At 34.0% G+C, this 12030-nt stretch overlaps 1 pseudogene; it reads right to left on the bottom strand.

The window, feature by feature from the left end:
• Positions 1-5041: 5041 nt before the first annotated feature.
• Positions 5042-7453, bottom strand: LOC131534656 (GTPase IMAP family member 9-like; annotated as a pseudogene).
• Positions 7454-12030: the final 4577 nt, after the last annotated feature.

Raw genomic sequence — 12030 nt, 5'->3', positions numbered from 1 at the left:
GTGGTGCTGGTGCAGGTTCTCTCTCTGCCTTCTTGCTGTCGACAAGTCAGTATTAATTTTATTACTCTAATTAAGAAATGTAACAGGTTGCATTAGAGAATATTTAATTATGTGAAAAGAGTGTTAGACTATCTGGAAAAATCTGCAGCGCATTGAAATAGACACTGAATGATTTAATGTCAAATGTTTGTAAAGTCACTTGGTTTATACACCCATGAACCTTTTATGCTTAAAGCTATACCTTGATTGAATCGTGTTTTTATACAGTTTTAGCCACATTCTTGTTTCTTTTTCTGTCTTTTCCCTTTTTTTTTGGCCATGATACCATTAAAATGAATATTAGTTCAATAATTTACAGTTTCACCTCTGATATTATAACAGTTATTAAGTTATTGACAGTTATTAAGAATTAAAGTTATGCATTGACTCGGAAGTACGCGGATGTCTTTTTGACATTCTATTAGTTGAAGCTTAACCAATATTCTACAAATATATTTATAATTCTCTTTCATCAGTGATGCACTGAACTAATTAATACTGAAACCTTCTTAAAACCTCCTCTGTGAATTCAGTTCGAGTCTAATGCATTTACATGTTCAGAGTTATTTTCTCCATAGATTCAGTCCTGGATATTACTTCACCACATTCAAAGGACTTTGTAGTTCTGATGTTTGGAACAGAACAAGAAAAAACCTGTCTGACGCTGAATGAGTTTTGTTGCCATTAATCTGTCTTTCGGTACCTTTAATTGTGTGAAGTTGCAAAGGTCTTTTACACTCATCAGGATAAAATTTCAATTTATATTGCCATGAAAGGGAAACTTGGACTAGTTGTGACTTTCTGTCAATTTCTGTAGACAACTTTTGAACTTGTAAACTGTTATTGCTCACTGGACAGATATAGTGTAGCCGATATCTCATAAAGAGCATGTTGTCACAAAACTCAAGAAACATCAAAAATGCAAACAAACCAATGTTTGCAAGAGAACAAGCATTTGTGGACTTTGTGACAACTAGCCCCGGCCTCCTCTATCATGATGTCTAAGATCAGTTTTAAGACTATTAAGAGATGCTTTAAATAATTACAAATGCTGTTGTAACACATACCTTCATGGACTGGTGGTGGCATAAACCCCTCAATAACATCATCGTGTTTAACGCGTAAGAGCCAAGTGTTCGATCAGCGTGAAACAGAGTCGTGTTAATGCACTGAAACACAGCCTTTATCTGTAGAAGCACAACACAACTATAACAACACGAGGAACAGCAAACACCTGTGTGTCACGATCAAGTCTTCTTTATTAAGATATGGCTGCAGAATAATGTTTTCATGTTAATGTTTTAAGGAAAATGTGCTTTTGCCAGCTATTTTCTGCTTATTTTGATAAATAAAAGTATTTAATATGCCTTTACTGTATTATATTATAAGACTGACTGTTTCATTATAAATATGGTGATTATCTCTTATATTAATCTTTTTAATCCAACCATGCCATGTCAACAAGTTAAAATCATCCAGCTATGCATTATATCGTGTTAATTATTGTGCATTTAGACACAACACAAGGGCACTTTTTTTTTTTTTACCACAAACACCATACTTTTTCTTCAGTTATTAAAAACGGGTTAATTACCTTGAACAAAACTGAAAATCAAGGATAAACGGTTTGGAGAATGGATGCTGTAACGAAAAAAACAATAGAAACCATCACAGCAATTCTAATGGTTTCCAGTACAAACATTACAAACCATTAACTTTTAACCATTAAAACATTAAATAATGGTTTTCTGTAGTGTGTTTTGGGACATATTCCATTAGGATTTATTGGTTTTAACAAGCCACCAATAGAAGACGAACAATTACCAGCAGAGACCCACAGAGTCCATTACAGTTACCATTAAAACCAATACAAGTCCCATTATAACTAAAACCATTACAGATTCTGTGATGATGTCTATTGTTTTGTTTTTTTCAGAAGGGTTTTCATGCCATCTAGTGTTTTAGAGGAGAATAAAATCAAATGTCGTCTTCAGGAAAGAGTTTTCTTTTGAACTCCTCAACTGTGGTGTTCATGAAGTCCTCCTCTGAGTTCAGCACAGAAACATGTGTTTTATTCATCTTCAGTGGATCCACAAAATAGACCTGGAAACTGCGCTCCAAACTTCACAGAAGCAATTTAAGATTTAAAGCGGATTTCGATGAGATCCTGCAGATGTTTGCACGATTATGAGCTGTTTTTAGCTTCACTTTCACTGTTTGGAAAACATACATTACAAACTCTTCCAAAAATTGTCAAATTTTCTAACAATGTGCAGAAACATACAGAAAAACGCAAAGTATGTCAAAACCAAACTCCATTTTAAATTCATTTTTGGGAGCATTTTTACATTGAGAGGCATCAGAAGATAATATGTGATAGTAAACATTATGGTAGTAAATTTGAATGCTGTAACACTTGTCACTGTGTGACTATATTTCTATAGATTATGTGAGGCTGTCATATAATGCATTTAACTACAAAATGCAACATGATTTATCAGATTCTGGGTCGGTCTGCTGCATTGGAAGTCTTGGAAACTCCTTCATGTTTACTTTCAGGTGAAAGTGATCCTGTGAGAGGTGATGTGGAACACAACAACACAAGATCTGTTATTGTGTAAAGCAACAATGGAATACAAAAGCAAACAACCATTTGTAGAGTTCTGAGTCTATAATAATGTCTATAATAATGTCTAAAATAAAGAGTCCATTAGTTTAAGACTGTAAAGATATGCTTTAGGTAATTTGACATAGACATACTCAGAACTTGGGTATTGTTCTTTGCTGCGAATAACAATCTTGTGTTTATTTAATGTAAATTTAATATTAGTTTAATTAATAAAAAAAAAAACATATAATCATTGCAGTTAGTAGTGTTCACCATCTATTTTATTAAATGTAATTTAACTAACTGCATGATTTTTACTGTACATTTCTGCCATAGTCACCACTAATAACCTACTCCTAAATATAATGGAGAAACTTCAATTTTCTGTAAAGCTGTTGTTCAAAAAAAAAAAAAAAAAAATGAAATGAACTAAAGCAAATCTTAATTTTATTGTCGAATCTTAATTTTATTGTGTTCAGCCCAATTAAATATATATAAAAGTTGACTACATTAATAATTTTTGTTGCATTAACTGAAACAAGGCAGTGGATTTCTAATTCACAGCACACTTTGCAAAGGGCTTGATTAATAGTGTAAATGTTGAAATTAAGTGTTATTTCATGTTTTTATTTATTTATTTATTTATTTTTGTTTAAAAAAAAAAAACACTGATCGTTTAATGTCCAGTTATGCTTCATATTTAAAAGTGTTTCTGGTAAGTTTTTGTGGTAAGCATTGTGCTGATGGTTGGGTTGTGGTTGCTTCACTCAGTGAACAATATGGGGAAGTCATGGAGTCGTAACTCAAAGGTCACGGGTTCAAGTCTCAGGTCAGGCAGGGATTGTAGGTGGGGGGAGTGAATAACCAGCACTCTCTCCACCTTTAATACCACGACTGAGTGTGTGTTCACGGTGTGTGTGAGTGTGTGCACTTAGGATGGGTTAAATGCAAGTATGGGTTACAATACTTGGCCACACGTCACACTTCACTTTTCAATAGCTGCAGTGGTCTGTTACTTCAGTGAAAAGTAACTTTGTGCTGATCTAGCTGCAGAAACAAATGAACATCAAACATAAAAGGTCAATGTAACCAAAAACACAGACATGTTGGAATCTGTTCCGTGTAAACTAAAAAAACACTGACTGAGCTGAACTAAAAATGTACTGTATTTGTACTGTAAACGTACCCCCAGGTCTTCTTCAATTATTCTGCTGAGATTTCCCGTAAAAACCAGACCTGTTCCTCTATTTCAGCCCTGTTTATTTTTTGTGTCACTTTAGAAGAAAAACAACAACATCAAAAATAATTTAATACTGATCACATACACAACGATCTGAAAAAAACAAAAAAAAAACAGTCAAGATATGCGTAGACAAGCCTGTTTTTACTCTGGTATGTCAGAACTAAACCTAGAACCAACAGAAGACCTGCTTATGCTGTATTTTTTTTTTCATGTTTATGTTTTTGGTGTTTTTAGTGCATATATGGATTAACTGCCAAGCTGCAAGCCAAGACAGTTTTGTAAAATTGTCTCACTTGCAGAAGTAATAATAATAATAGATTTAGGATTTGTTGAAGTTCTATAATTCTTATTAATTACTTGGGTTGAACACATTATTTCTGCTTGGTTGGAACAACACACTGTAAAAAAATAAGTGTACTTTTAACTGTACAATTTTGTAAAAACGCTATGAACTGTTAATATCTTAACAGTAAGTTCCCGTACTATATACAGGGGAAAACAGTACAAGATCTAACCAGACATTTCATGTAATTTTACAGTATAATTATGTAAATTGTACAGTTTTTTGAAGTAAAAATAACAAATCAATGTAAAATTTACAGTCAAAAACTGTAAACTGATATTCCCAGAATTCCCTGCGTGACTCTCCACATTTGAAAGTATTTTGTTTAAATAATCATGTTTTTAATAGTTTTTGTTATCAGTTATGTGCATTTGGGCTTTATGCTACATCTTCTGTTGTTTAATGAAAGTTTATTGCATTATTTAAGTATCATGTGTGTTACCGTGAGGGTGTTTTGTGTTTGCATGAATGACTCTGTGCACCTTCTGTATATTAGTATATACTTCTGCTTGTGGCGAAGCTACTTGTGATGAGCTTTGATTCTTCATGTGGCTTCCTCTCACTTGCATTATTGTGGTGGTTGTCAGTATGTTAAAGGTACAAAACAGATTTTAATAGCAGTGTGCGTTGTTGAATTTACTGATTTACATTCAAATTTCCTTGTTTGTAAATTACAGTTTTATACTGTACATTTTACAGTTTGTTTCTGTATTTACAAAATTATTCTGGCAACCACAGCTGCCAAAATTATTTTGTAAAAACGACAATTTTTTTTTTTTTTACTGTGCAGCTATATGCTAATGTTGTCTCTATTTGCTTCTCTGTCATTGAATTACACAAGCTTCAGTCTGGATCCAGCCCTTACAGAGATCTGAGAAGAGATGATGCCAACCCCTCAGAGGACCTCAGATGATGCTAACCCTGGGAAATCATACAAAACTAACAAATTTTGCTATAAGTTTGATCGCAACATATAATCATTGCAGTTAACAATGTCCACAATCTGTTTGATTACTTTATTAACTAACTGCATGATTTTTACTGTAGATTTCTGCCATATTGACATCAAATTGACATTGATAGCTATTACTAAATATAATGGTGAAACGTTAATTTTCTGTAAAGCTGCTTTGAAAGGATTTGTGAAAAGCGCAATACAAATTAATGTGAATTGAATTTAACACACACTCACACACACTAACTCTCTCTCTCTCTCTCTCACACACACACAGGAAAATGGAGCAAAATCATTTACTATATTCATACCAATTAATAATGCAGTACAAGTAGTCAAATAGCACAATAGAAATGTTACATTAAACCTACATTACATTTATGTTAAGGACATGTTCAGACATAAACTAAAAGTTTGAACAAACAATAATATCTGATTCCCTTTTAAAGTAAAAAAAAAAAAAAAAAAGTTTTACAGTAAAAGCAAACAGCACATACAATGTCCCAGTTTCAAGCAAAAAAAACAAAAAAAAAAAAACTAAACAACAACACCTATTTAACAACAGCTGAAAGGAAAGCAGATCTGGAAATTTACATATTGAAAAATTTAAGAGATTGCTATTGTTTTTTTTCTCTCTCTCTCTTTTCCTTGACTTTTTTCACAGTAAGTGATGCACCCATTCCTACTGCTAATGCAGCCCCTGCTGTAACTACAACCGCAGATACAACCACAGCCTCAGTTACTCCCAGGACGACACCTCCTGCTATTGCTGCTCCTGTTCCTACGGCTGATCCAACTCCTAAAGCAATGTCTACTGCCTTTTTCTTCATCTCTTTTCTTTTAATCCTTTTCTGAGCTTCTTCAAACATTTCATTGGTGTAATGGGTTCCTCCATTTTCCTGGATCATTCTGTCAATCTTCTTCAGCAGCTCTGTGACCTGAGAGCGGTTCCTCTTGTCTTTATTGTTGAATGCATGATATCTGCCACCACAGCTGTAAGTAAGTTTCCTTAAGTTTTGGCTTTCTAGTACAAACTTATGCAAAGTTTTATTTTCCAGCTGATCTGAGCGAGTGAACAGAACAATAATAAAGCGCACGGCATTTTCTCCAAAGTTTTCCTGAATGAGTTTCACCGTGTTTACCTCCTCCCGAGTGAATCTCGCATCCAGATTGATCACCAGCAGAAACACATGAGGACCAGGAACAGACAGCTCAACACACTCCTTTATATGTGTCTTCATTTCTTTTTAGTCAGCGATCCGGAAAACCCTGGCATGTCAATTACAGAGATTATTCTTCCTCCTTGCTCTACAGATTCTCTGCTGCACATTGTTGTAACTTTTTCAGGTGAAACTTCTGAATGAAACCTTTTCTGTCCCAAAATTGTGTTCCCTGTTGCACTCTTGCCTGTTCCGGTCTTCCCTACCAGAATAATCCTTACCTCAGAGTCAGAGTCAGATGCTGCAAATCAACAACCATCATTATATTCTAAATAGTTGTTCCTCAAAGCAGGTGGAGAGCTGATACAAAGGCATTTGGCTAAACTGTAGATCTTATTTGTAACTCTGGAGCACAAAAGCACTCATAAGCAGTAGAAAAAATTGAGATTTATAAATCAGCTTTCCATTGATGTGTGGTTTGTTAGGATCGGACAATATTTGTCTGAGATACAACTATTTGAAAATCTGGAATCTGAGGGTGCAAAAAAAATCAAAATATTGAGAAAATAGCCTTTAACGTTGTTCAAATGAAGTTCTTAGCAATGCATATTACTAATCAAAAATGAAGTTTTGATATATTTACGGTAGGAAATTTACAAAATATCTTCATGGAACATGATCTTTACTTAATATCCTAATGATTTTTGGCATAAAAGAAAAAATTATAATTTTGACCCATACAATGTATTGTTGGCTGTTGCTACAAATATACCCCAGCGACTTAAGACTGGTTTTGTGCTTCAGGCTCACATTAGAAGCTTTTAAACTTGTGAGCATCACATTCTGTAATAAAATGTGGGAAAATATAAATCACTTACTCGATAAAACATCATGAGTGTCATAAGAACTTCTGGAAAAGTAATTGCCTGACAGTAATGCCTCTGTTAAAAAAAAGAAAGAAAAAGTTTATACTTATTGCATATTCATGTTACTTTAAAACCAATTTAAAATATTATTCATAAATCACTTACCCGATTCACTCATTTCTAATTTTTTTCTGGAGATTTTTTTCAGTATTGAATGTTGATCTCCCTGATGATCTACTCTAGCTTACTGTCAAAGGTCTAGTTTCATTCTTGTTGTTATAACAGGGAGAACAGAAACTTACATAAGAATTTCCATAAAAGGAGATATATTAAAAATCAACCAATCATGATTGAATTGGAATAGCTTCAAATCGCTTGGGTAAGACTTGTACTCCCCTTTTGTACACAATCCCATTGCTAAACCTAATTCATCTGGCAGTTTGTATTCCTAAAGTTAAAATTAAAGCCATAAAGAAAAACTAATAAAAAAGCAACCACCTACATCATCATAAAGAGTTAGATTATATGTAGTATTTTTATATCTCTTTTCCTTGTATTTTAGATAGTGTTAAGTCTGTTGTACTTTATGTTCAACATGTTGTATTATACAAGTGTATGATATCCTATATTGTGGTGTCCTATATTTGGAAGAATTATCTCAACCTTTCATTGCATTGCTATCCTTTACTTTGTATACATGATAATAACGCTTTTGACTACACTCAGAAATTGACCTTCTTAGGCTGTTTTCACACTTGAGTCCTCTTTAAAAGAACCGAACCCAGACCCCTTTAAGTGAAAAAGGACCCAGTTTTCTTTATGTTCACACTGTCGCTGTTCCTGAAAGAGGACTCAGATCCTTTTTTTTTTGGTCCACTTAAGCAATGATGTCTCAGACCTCTTTGTGTTCAGATTGTTGCATTTTGGATCTAGTCCAGTTCAGTGTTTGATGGCTGACATTATGGCCTCCAAAATTGGAATATTTTTATCTTTTGCACAAAAATATAAGTTTTGTACACCTTTGTAATATTCATTTTGAATTGTTTTCCTTGTTTATGTAATCATGTTTATTTTATAGCACACAGTGTTTCTGCGGGATTTTTAAGCTCAAATTTAAGACATTTTAAGACTGTTTTTAAGACCTGCACAGATAAAATTAATGCAATGAGTGGGGTAGGGAAATGTCTATGGTAACATATTAAACTGTAAAATGACTGTAAAAAGCATGATTTATAGTTCAGACAGGCCTACAGGTTTTCCAAAAAAAATAAAAAATAAATAAATAAAAAATTTAAATAATGTAATAAACTTCACATTTCAGCCTTTAAACCATTTTTTAAGAAAAGAGTCAAACGTATCAATTATATTCATGGTTTAATGGCTGGTTTAATATCCAATATTATATTAAACCAGAAGAAGGGCTGAAAAAAAAAAGCAAATTCATTCTCTGCCAGCAGGTGGCGCTTTCAGAACAGCATAAATATAACAGTTTCCCCGGTAACGGCAGTACACAAAGCAGTGCAGTGAAATCACAATAGCCTTTTTAATTTTAATAATCACATTAAGCTATATGGCAATTCTTGTCTTTCTGTCCCCATTGTACTTTTTATGGCCTTAAATTTGATACAATTAAATTTAAGACTTTTTAAGGACCCACGGAAAAGGCATTGATACGGAGCCCCGCACATGACATGCAGGAAAAAAATGTAAATAGTAGGCTAAATCGTGTCCACGATTTACTATTTTGTTCCCTCGATTTGCTAAATCGTGCATGATTTATTTATTTTTTCTTGCATGTCATGCGGGGCTCCGTACATTGATGACACTGAGATAGAATTGTTTTTTTTTTTTTAAATTGGACAAATAAAATAAAATATAATAAACTGCTTCTATTTTTTCAGGTACAGTATAAGTATCCTTGTTAACTGCAAGTGTCATCACTAATGGTCAATCTTGTAAAGTGAATCTACCCTGATAGCAAGCAACCATTGGATCAATGTTAAAAATAGTTGACTTGTTAATTGCACTGAATCAAAATTACTATTGCATCCGCAATTAATGTTGAAATTTCAACAAACCACCATTATTGTGATCAGAGTCTGCTTTAGTTGGGTTCTTGACTTTTGTACTTTAATGTTAGGTTTTTCATTGTCTGTTGTAACAATGTGCTCAAATACATTTGTTGAGGCAACACACTAAGATCCATCAGGATCAGGATCAGGTGATGGTGACTGTAGTCATTGTGAGGTTATTTAAATAATTGTTCACAGGTGTGTTGTGTTATTTATGTGTGAATAATGTGTGACACTACAGTGTGAGATTCAAACAGTGGTATGGCTATCATACTTCTATGAATTAACAGAAAATGTTCAAAATAAAACAAAACTAGTTAAATTGCTGAATCAATTATACATCAATAATCAACATATGAAAACCCTAACTTCAACATTATTTAGTATTATTTTTCAACTTTATTACAGATTGACACCATTACAAAATGTAATCTACTCCAGTTTAACATAAAACATCTTTCTTTATTAATACACAAATGTTTATATTGAAACAAAATTGTAAGCACTGAAAAAAAAAATAACGTAATGAAAATCAAGAGTCAGGAGCCCAACTACAGCAGACACTGATCACAATAATGGTGGTTTGTTGAAATTTTTTAAATTTTTTCAGCATTAATTGTGGGTGCAAAAGTGATATTGATTCAATGCCATTAAAGGGGTCATATGATGTTATTTTTAAAGATCATTATTTTGTGTATTTCATTTTTTACATACTGTACATTGATGACCAGCCGCTCTCAAACGCATTGTTTTCTTCAAAGCCCATCCCCCAGACAAGAGCAGCCTGCTCTGACTGGACATCTGACCCAGTGCATTGTGATTGGCTGAACACAATCAGTTCAAGCCCGAGAGACACAGTGATGATGCTCGTATGCATTTACAGTAACAGTTACACAAGCCGCGGTTAAGAAAGCTGACGTGCTATGATTTATGATTGACTGTACACTCCACACACCCACCATTTGAAACTTCTGCTCAAGTTGCGCTTTACACTGTAGTGTAGTCAGTGACAACGGATCTCAATTCACTGGGTTGACATTCAAAGAGTTTCCAAGGCAGTATGGATTCGATCACATAACGTCAGGTCCATATTACCCACAGTCAAATGGGTCAGCCGAAAAGGCGGTGCAGATTGTGAAACATCTGTTGAAGAAAGCAGCTGAAGCAAGAGAAGATCCTCACCTTGCAATCTTGAACTACAGGTCAACACCTTTAGAAGGTGGGAAGTCTCCTGCAGAACATCTGCTACAAAACAAAGACCAGCTTGCACCTAGGAAATGCAGCTCTAACGTCGCATACAATAAAACCGCAAGACCTTTACGCCCACTGGGATCTAAAGATTTGGTGAGAGTAAGATGTGATAGAAAATGGGGACCTAAAGCAAAGGTTCTGAAGGAGATCATGCCTAGATCATATGAAGTACTCACTGAGTATGGTAATACTCTTCAAACAGGAGGGATTTGTTAAAAATTCCTAAAACAGAATTCAACGAGGATGTTGGACTCAATTGTCCTGTGGCTCCAACAGAACAGAATAAAGAGAGTACCCCAAATAACTCTCCTACAGACAGCACACTGCTATTATCTCTAAATACAGGAGAGGATGAGAGGCCAAGGAGATTAATCGATAAGCCAAAAAGACTTACTGAGGAGTGCTGAAGTGTTAAATGTGTAAGCAGACTAACCTAAAAGGAAACTAAAAGAAAACAAATAATTGAGGAAGGAAACACATTGTTAAATAGTTAAAAGGTTAAGAATGTTAAGGAGATGAGAGTTTTAAAAAACAGGAAGATGTACTGATGAGTGCCACTAGGGGACACTAATGGTTTGAGTAATGCAAGTGAATAAAGGACATGCGGATAGCATGTGAAGCGGAGTGCCTGTGTCAGTGATCTGTAAAAGATGAATGAAACAGAAGTGATCACAACTTCCTTTTAAAGCAAGGCTGCACAGAACCGACTGTTTATGCCATAGACTGTCCCTGCACTCACACTTTCTCTCATGTGAGGCATATTATTTATTTCTCACTGAAAATTATGAACATGCGTTGACAAAAAAAAAAAACCCAAAAAACTGTAATGAAGTTAAGGAGTATGTTTAGAATCAGTTGACGTTATTGAAAGCAATAAATAAACCTATATATATATAGGTTTAAATGGGATTTTTATCCTATCAAAATTTTTGATGCACTGAAACTTCACAATTCTTGTTACCAATTTCAATATCACAAAAATATACTAGCCTAAGTAAAACAAGCTTACTGACGTCAAGTAAACCGTCACAAATTACAATAGAACGAAGAAATCAACCTACTTGAAAAACTTAAAGCACTGAATAAGATATTATTGTATAAAGTAAATGTACAAATTGAGTGAATAGTCTTCAATGTATAAATTCAATATACATTCATTCTTATTTATTTTACAAAAGTGATTCAGTCAAGGACAGTGAGTGATTTTCTTTCTGATGTTTGATTTACATTATTGACACAAATGACAACAGCAGCTATATTAGGCTGCTTTAGAGGAATAGTTCACCCAAAAATGAAAATTCTGTTGTTGTTCTAAACCTGTATGAGTTTCCTTCTGCTGCTGAACCGCTAAAGAATATATTTGCGGCAATACTGGTAACCAAACAGTTGCTGGACCCTCGTGACTTCCATAGTATGACAAAAATACACTATTATACAGGATCTCATATACCCTACTACATTCTTTATCTTGACTTTAACTATTAACGTTCATG

Source organism: Onychostoma macrolepis, chromosome 25 (assembly GCF_012432095.1).
Source record: "Onychostoma macrolepis isolate SWU-2019 chromosome 25, ASM1243209v1, whole genome shotgun sequence".
In the NCBI taxonomy this organism is placed as follows: Eukaryota; Metazoa; Chordata; class Actinopteri; order Cypriniformes; family Cyprinidae; genus Onychostoma; species Onychostoma macrolepis.
The sequence above is the reverse complement of the archived record's forward strand: the minus strand, read 5'-3'. Positions and strand labels throughout refer to the sequence as shown.